General features: G+C 34.5%; 1 long non-coding RNA gene across 1 annotated transcript; it reads right to left on the bottom strand.

Annotated features, from left to right (window-relative positions):
- Window positions 1-665: 665 nt before the first annotated feature.
- On the bottom strand, window positions 666-5,158 carry LOC141442158 (uncharacterized). Its single transcript, XR_012452894.1, has 4 exons — window positions 4,566-5,158; window positions 3,751-3,819; window positions 3,512-3,621; window positions 666-1,947 (listed from the first exon to the last, which is right to left on the bottom strand). It is a non-coding gene; the product is annotated as an uncharacterized lncRNA (long non-coding RNA).
- Between the last annotated feature and the right edge of the window lie 2,313 nt (window positions 5,159-7,471).

The following is a 7,471-nucleotide window of genomic DNA, read 5'->3' as shown; positions in this document are numbered from 1 at the left end:
ATCTATTCACACACTTATTCTTCGGCATCGGTATTTGTCTTTCCCAATCCTAACACGACAGATACTGGTGAGCACACGGGTGATAGGCGTAGGAAACAGAGCCACCCACTCGACGTAGGGGTAATTTAGAATAGGCTCTCTCACTGCACCTTGAGAGAGACCCCGCGAGTAATCTAAATGTGGAGCCCGGGCTTCTAGTTTGCTGTATCGTGTAGATTAGTTGGTTAGTTTAGAAGTAGGACTAGGATATGGTAGGCTTGAATTGTGTTTACTTCCACTTGGTAAGGTGGAGGTTGAATTTGCTCTATCTATTTGATTTGATATTTATCTGTGTGTGTCAATTGTGTTTACTTCTACTTGGTAAGGTGGAGGTTGTATTTGCTCTATTTTACTTAATTTGACTTTACTTGTGTGTGTTAATTGTGTTTTCTTTCCAATAACTATACAGCTACTTACCAATTTGCCTAAGGCTGCTTTAAAGCTTGCCTGCTACATTCAGAACCTAGCCATACTCATGGCGACATACTTACATAAATATAGACAACTAAATGACTGACCTTGACGTCCGACGAATGAAGGGTTTCGGCGTTTCACTTTTCATTCAATGTCCTAAGTTACAAACGCTAGTAGCCTCAAATACAAGTGAGACAAAATAATTCAACAACTCACAATGGAATAATATTTTATTTGCTGAAAGTAGAATCTCCTTTGAAGACTGTGGTCGTTCCTGGCAATGGACCTTGGATTGTATGAACCTGTAGTGGCTATTAATATCAACTATTTCAATAAGTAATAAGGCTCTATTTTTCTCCTGTAAACTTACAATGTAAGTCATATTGATTAAGACTAAGGCAGAGCAAGTCAGTGGTTAGCCGGTACCAGGTGATCCGGAAACTACTCATTAATCAATATAATAAAACACTATAACTTATCTCTACATTCTGCTGAAGTTGGGTTTGTTACTGCAGGAGTATTGTGATCACGGGTTTGATCCAGGAACAGCCTCAGGCTATAATTGACTTCCCTTTGAAATGTCCTCTCTTATAACATAAAGATATGTTTATTTCCTAACAAGGAAGAGGTAGAATGCTCCTTCAGGGCTAAACGCAGAGGAGGCGTGTCCAGTACGGGGCGAAGGCCACTTTCAGAGGCGGGGAGTGGGCCTCTGAACTTTAGCTGCGAAATAAAATACCTTCTTCCACACGAACATATCATAGACTATTGACAGACTACTTTAAACAATTAACTACATTCTTTATTGTTCTTCTTTGATCTTCTCTTTATTATTTAGTTAAATTATATAATAAGTGAGCTCTTTTCCCATTATACTAAACGTACTAAAGGGTTACTTTCTAGGACACAACGTAGGTTCCTTATACTAGACCGCTAGCGATCACTTGGCCAATTTTATGACTTAATCAAGGTAAATCAACTTCAATTAGGTCTATATATTCGTAGGTTGAGAACCCATAATAAGGTAATAATAAATAAATTCGGTTTGTAGGCATCGGAGTAAGCTTTAGGTTAAGAGTTTAAATCGAGTTTAAGGTAGGATTCGTTACAATTTTGGTGCCGTAGTAACCAGGATAGTATGTATATTTTAGTAATTATTACCATTTACTTTATTTATTATGCTTTGCTAAGTTTTTATCTTTCCATTTTTGCTTCACTGGGTCCTCAAATAATCATTTCTCTGCTAAATCAATTATTAGTTAAATTCAATTATGTTACATTGCTTTAAGATATGATATTAAGTTGATTTTGCCTTGTTTAGGTCGAGTGTTGTTATAATCTATTGTCATGTGACAATTGGTTATAGCAACAATTTTGTTGACGTGAAAAAGGAAAAGTATAAGTGGGAAATAGGAGCTCATAATAGGTAGTTGTATTGTTCTAAAGCAGCTTGTAGTCTTTTCTTATCGGTGCGGCATTCTTGTACACGTTGCCCTGAAAAAAAAAAATGTTCATTTTAGCGACTATTAGTAAAAACAGTGATTGAATAAAAGGTCGAAGTTAGTGATGTTGTGATTAATTAAATAAAGGGTGAAGAAAAATAAATTGATTACATTAAAAATAGTATAGTATAGTACAGTATCTTAAGTGATTAAGTAAATTAATAGTGAATTAAGTTGTAGTAGTAGTAGTAGCTTGATATAAATAAAATATGTTAGTGACTGAGTTGTGTAAAGTCAAGTAAAAACGGTTCGACCCCATGAGCATAGCAAGCCTAGGAAGTTCCAAGCACATTGAGTATAGTTATAGGTAGTAGCGGGCTGTTTTCCGCAACTCCACGTCTGGGTGCGCGGGCCTATTTTTCCACATTATATCATTACATTATGGTAGCATATAAGCACTTTATATCAATATATTATTAGTGGTCGAAACGTCGAGATAAATTGCTCGTGTGTTTGGCGTGATAGGTCCTGTTTCTGGTATTTTAACATTACAGAGATCATGAAGTTGAATAGTGAGAACTAGAGTTTACCTGAAGTTAGGAGGGTAATAACAAATGAAAAATTAGAAAAGGCAAGTACAACCAGGCCCATCATTAAAGAGATGTAGGAATACTGTCAGATATGTAATAGAAACTAGAAAACCTGAAATTAGCTTAGCTTATTAGATGGTTGCAGACAGTGGGGCACAAACGAATAAAATTAATGCTTGAAATAAAGAGATGATATCTACAGAGTCCCTCAACTCTAACATCATTTATTTTATTATTTATTAATTAATATAAGAAAAAAAAATACAATTAATCATTTATTGCATCATTAAACCGCATCACGATTTGTATTGATGCTGCGTTGTTTCTGCATTCATTCTAACACATTGAAGTAGTTTACTTTATTTATTCATTCAATATAAAATTACATTATAATTTACATAAATGTCAGTCAAGTATAAGAATTTATATTGAAATCATCAAGGATAAAAAAAAAAAAAGATAATAAAATACCAATCATGTCATGATGTGAAAAATAACAATTAAGATAAGATCGGTTTTCCTTTAGATTGTCATGGTAGTAGGAGCATTGTTGGTTTGGTTAACTAAATAGTTTATTGAGAATAGCTGACACCAACCGAGGCCACTGGATTGTGCGGGGGACTTGTGTTCATCCGTGGCTGTCCTGTGGCTGATGTGATGATGATGATGATGATGATGATGATGAATTGGGAGTGAAGCAAAGAGTATTCTGAGTAACAAAGACAATAGAGTAATAGTAAGTTAACTAGGGCTGGACTGGTAGGAAAGATGGGTTTTCTAGAAACAAAAGAAAGAAGAAAATTAATTAAGTAATATGAGTCTGCATATAACTTCCCATTTGTATAGAATAATTTATAGATAAGGTAGGTAATGTTATGCAGGGTCGGCAGCGCGCGAGTGATACTTCGGGTGTTGCAAGCGTTCCTAGGCGGTGGTAATTGCTTAACATCAGGCGGGCCGCATGCCTGTTTGCCACCGACGTGGTATAAAAAAAAAGAGGTAGTATAGGTAGTTAAGTTACTGTACCTTAATAAATGATGCTCAGCAGTGTTCGGTACATCAGCAATTCAGCATAGCCCTTGCTAGTGTGTAAACCACCGGACAAAAAGCAAGAGTTTTCCCCGGGCCCAGGTCACCTGAAATATATTTTAGTATGGTTATAAATAAATTCATAATGTGAAGAACATTAATAAATTTTAAGAGTACATAGTATGACAGATTTCTGGAACATAATGAAGATAATTAGAAAACCATTTATAGCATACCTTTACTACCATTCTAATGAATGTTTTCCTTAGCTCTCCAGGACTGTGACTAAAAATAAATACTCAGCGCTGAACCAAAGTAAAAATCAAAATCTAAGCATCAAAATCTGGTTCTAGATGTTAGACTCCTTAGTAAGTGTGTGTAAGCAGTTTAGTCTAAGTAGTGTAACTACATTTAAGAATAAAATTAAATATAGATATATTTTATTCTGGGTCTAAGTTCGGTGAAGGTAAAATTTATTCTCGGTCAAAGATCAATTTCATTCACCTTAAAATGTTATGACATCAGGTTAGTTTCATTAATTGAGAATTATTTCAAGTAATAGCCACATTGCAAACAAACATATCTACATTACAATTAAATATAATGATTAGAAAAAGCCCTATCTACTAACTAAAATGATTGCAAGTGATCTTACTAGAGCATCAGATTGACAAAAATTAGGTATGCTAGCAAACTTTACCTTAAATTTTACCTTACTGAACTTTTGCCTTCTTGATAAAATCATTAAAACAATAACAGAAGGAGAATAGATAAATGATTTGGTTGTTGTGACTATAGATATTATCAGGAAATAAATGGTTAAGTTAGGTCCATTGCTTGATTATTAACTTTGTTAATAAGATTCATTAGTAGTACAATTACAATCATTTTCCGTCAAAACAGGTTAATAACTGATTATCATGTTATTTAGTGAGCAGGATAACTAGGTATCATCGTGGCTGAATTATTTACAAAACGAAAACTTATTTCATCAAAGTCACGGTTAAAAATTTAACATCTATATTAAAAATAAACAAGGGTACCTACTTACATTCAAGTTCCCTTTTTGTGAGATGTTGTGGGTACTTTTGGCGAGGTGGACTTGGTCGTTTGTTGTGATCGTTTGGCGAGTCTTCATATCGCCCTTTCGGTAGGATAGGGATAGTATTATTTTCATGATACTTCCAAGATTAACACAAATAAAAGAATAGTCCGCGGGATTTCTTTAGGTTATTTATTGGTTATCGAATTGAATTCACAGTGACAGGTTAGGGGACCAGTAATGCTCGACCCTATACTGCTCAGCCATCACTGTACGACCTGATAATACGAACTCGTTTTGAATTAGATATATCACATCGTACAATGTTAGGTCGTACAAAATCAGGTTGTCCAATAGCACCTTGAACATTATCGGTACAGGATGATAAAGCTCGACCCGTGTTCCAAGTGACATGTGATTGAATTACCAGGTCGTACAAAATCGGTCGAGCATTGTCCAGGTCGTACAATAACTACACCCACAGGTTACAACGCGAGTGCTGTCAAAACAATAATGTTTACTCGTTTGAAGGACGCCCATTCATTATCGCAACTATGATTATGGTTAAAGGTTTTTAAGTAGTACTATTGTATTATAAGTTATTTATTGACTATTTAGCTTAGGTTAAGTTAGTTATATAGTTATTCATATTATATAAGCTTTACTATTAAGAGAGATTTAGATAATGTATGACCACCTTTAATAATTTTTAATATTGAGTTGGCAGCATTGATTTGAAAATGATGATGGCGATAGATCTATAGACAAGAACAGTTGTAATATAAAATATCAAATGCATGATTAACGACATTAAACAAAGATTAAGCGTAGACGTAAATGAGTTTTAATATTTCGGTAAAGAGCTTGTCAGGTTAGTGCATTAGTGTTGACTAAAGTGTCATTTTGTCTCTTTCTAACAAACATACAAATAGGAGCAATTATAAAATATATACGTTGCAATGTGTTCTATCTATTAATAATAATTTAAACGTTCATTACGGTAGGTAGGAGGTGGTCCGAATCGCGATTGTAATTGAATAGTGACTTCGTTTATAATTACAAAGGCGGGGAAAATATTTAATAAATATTTAATTTAATGTAATCTATGATAACACCAGCGCAGAATAGATAATTAGGCCCTATACCATGAAGTGCAAAACTCGAGCTTCGTATGTTGCCGTCCCGCTGACGCTTGTGATGATTGATGCGCGAGTGAAAGAGACGGTGCGATGCGAGCTTCGATTTGCGAGTTTTGTAGTAGCCTCTTAGTAGTATTAAGTTGTCAAAATTGACGGTGTCAAAAGTCATTGATATCAGTTGTCAAACCTACCAGTTCGGAAACTAAAATAATGAAACGGAACCTTGATCATGACCGGTTGATTCACGAACGAATTTAGGAAAATCGGAACTAGATAACAATTTTAGTACCGTTAGGTTTTAGAAATCAATGTTTAGTGTAAGTAAATTATTTAGCGTGTAAAGTAGAATTAAAAATATGGCCGTGATCACATGTGTTTTGAAAATTTTATGATAGGATAGTAGTGTTCATTTATCCGAACGCAAAGATCAGTCAGTAGGTACGTACGTAGCTGTCAGAAGAAAACTGAAAACATCGTTAAAATACGTAATTTTTATGTTGCAAAAACATGAAATGACATGAAAATAATAGCGCAGGTTTTTGCTAAGTGAGTAAAATGGCTTCCTGTAGGTTGTGCAGTGCTGTTGTTCTTGTTGCCCGGCCAATACGTATGTGTGAAAACAAACTTTATCTCTCTAGCAAAAATTGGACTAATACCTGATACGGCGGGTAAAGTATGAGTTGTAGACGTTGTAGTCTTATGGTGCAGTGTCATGTAAATGAGCTGGGAGTGAGTATGAAATTTCATTGCAAGATGTTCTAATTGATTTATTTATACTGATAACCTGGCAGCAGGGTAGTCCAATATCCAAGACGTTTCCAAATCATTGAATGGATCAGTTGTACATTGTTACTGTACATAGTGGCCTACTAGAACAGGTAGACTTAGTGAATGATTTTATTAGCAATATAAGGAATTCTATACAATTAAATTTTACTTATGTTTGGCCACTATAAGTAATGCAGGTAATCCTGTTTCCTGTGCTGCTTGATGTGTATTGTATTGTTATATGGAATAGGTAATGAATTTATAGATTTATGCGATTACATTTTGGTCGAAGAGCCTATTTTTTGTGTGTATTTTGAACTTAGGTATGGTTTGATAGTTTAAGTATCTGGGGGCACGGCATTATCAAGTTGAGTTAAACATTTAATATTTAAATGAACAAACATTGATAAGAAAAGAAAATACTAAGTACATAAAAATAAAAAAAAATAAAAAAAATTATTAAAAAAATTATTAGGTAATTGCATTCTTTAAGTTCAAAATACAAATTACAAGTTCATTTATTTTTCAATCAGAGGTGAAATCAGGTGGATATAAATGACAGGTTATTTTCAGTAACACTATTGTGCCATAAGGCATACAGATAGTCACAGTTTCACATGCAGCATACTTCTTATGGACACTTAACAATTCATAAATTTCAAAAATACATATCTACCTCATAATACTATCTATCTATCTCTATCTATATAACGCCCTTATAGTGCCCGTCTTCGGTCATAGGCCTCCTCTCTACTTTCCAGTCTTGCCTATTCATTACCACTCGCATCTAGTTTACGCTAGCTTGTTGCAGGATATTGTCTGTCCATCTTTTGGTGGTTGTCCTCTACCGCAGGTGTTAGCACGGGTCTCCACTCCAGGACTCTCATAATACTATATTATTATTATTATTATTGAAATAATACACTAGCAGCTCTTAGAGCTAATGCGTGTACATCANTCTCTGTAGTTTTTCCCCGTTATTAAAATGTCATCAACCAAATAAGTAGC

Source organism: Choristoneura fumiferana, chromosome 25 (assembly GCF_025370935.1).
Source record: "Choristoneura fumiferana chromosome 25, NRCan_CFum_1, whole genome shotgun sequence".
NCBI lineage: Eukaryota > Metazoa > Arthropoda > Insecta > Lepidoptera > Tortricidae > Choristoneura > Choristoneura fumiferana.
Note: the sequence above shows the minus strand (reverse complement) of the source record. Positions and strands in the feature narration are given on the sequence as shown.